Raw genomic sequence first — 1,056 nt, forward strand, 5'->3', positions numbered from 1 at the left:
CAAAGTGCTGGGATTACAGGTGTGAGCCACCACGCCCAGCCCCAAATTTTAAAACATTAACATAGTATAAATGGTTGTGATTTTTTTGGTGGTATGTTTAAATAACATATTTACCAATTTTCATTGATAATAGCTTTGTAACACTGCATTTATTTTTAGACTTGAATTTTCTCTCAGTTTTATTTTTTACTACTATAAAAAGTGTGTTTCTCTTTTTTCCTCTATGTTCTTCCCTTAGGATAAATTTCCGCAATGGGATCACCATCTTTTCTTTGTTTTGTTACAGTGCTAGGATTTCATGGGCCTCAATCTTGGCATGGCAAATGGATGAAGTATACAGACTGAGCCAGGGCTGCTTTAAAGTTGTCTTAGATTACAACGTTAGCAGGCTTAATAGCATGTTGCCAGTTCAGAAGTGAGAGAGGGGAGGGTACAGAATGTTTCCATTGTTCTCTGCCGTAAGGTTCCACAAGAATCATTCAAATGGAAACATTTGTCACCTATAGAACCCCATTCTCAAGTGGCATTTACTCATCGATTCCATCAGTCCGTCAAACAGTTAACATGTATGTATTGTACTACCAACCACTGTGTTAGTCTCTGGGAATAGCCTTAGGGAAAGACATAGCCTTTGTCCTTACCTTCTTGTGGTGGTGGCACCTTAGTGGCATAGATTGCTGACTCTATTTCAGGGGGCTTTGTGATAATTTTAATGTAAAGGTTTCCCCAAAATCTAGTAGATGATCAGTCCTTTCCCTTTGATATCTGAGTTATATTTTGTCAATGCTATGTTGAAGCTTGAGTGATTGCAGTGATTTTGAATTATGTTTGGAACGTAGACAAAGACTCTTAAGAGTGCATATTTGAAAAAGTTTGAAAATTACATTTACTATGATGTAAAATATTTGCAATGCTATTAATTTTGTACTTCTAGTTATAAGAAGAAAGGAAAGTACCAACATGCATGTTGTTGAAAGTGGTCTTGATAATCCTGTCTTATATTAACTAGAGTAGAAAGCTTTGGGCTTTTAACTTTTAAAGGTTTTTTTTTTTTTT

General features: G+C 35.6%; 1 protein-coding gene across 1 annotated transcript in view; it reads left to right on the plus strand.

Moving 5' to 3' along the window:
* Positions 1-1,056, plus strand: part of HAUS6 (HAUS augmin-like complex, subunit 6) — a 72,291-nt gene that overhangs the window by 59,658 nt on the left and 11,577 nt on the right. The window lies entirely within an intron of this gene.

The sequence above is a fragment of the Colobus angolensis genome, unplaced genomic scaffold (genome assembly GCF_000951035.1).
Source record: "Colobus angolensis palliatus isolate OR3802 unplaced genomic scaffold, Cang.pa_1.0 Scaffold86, whole genome shotgun sequence".
Lineage (NCBI taxonomy): Eukaryota > Metazoa > Chordata > Mammalia > Primates > Cercopithecidae > Colobus > Colobus angolensis.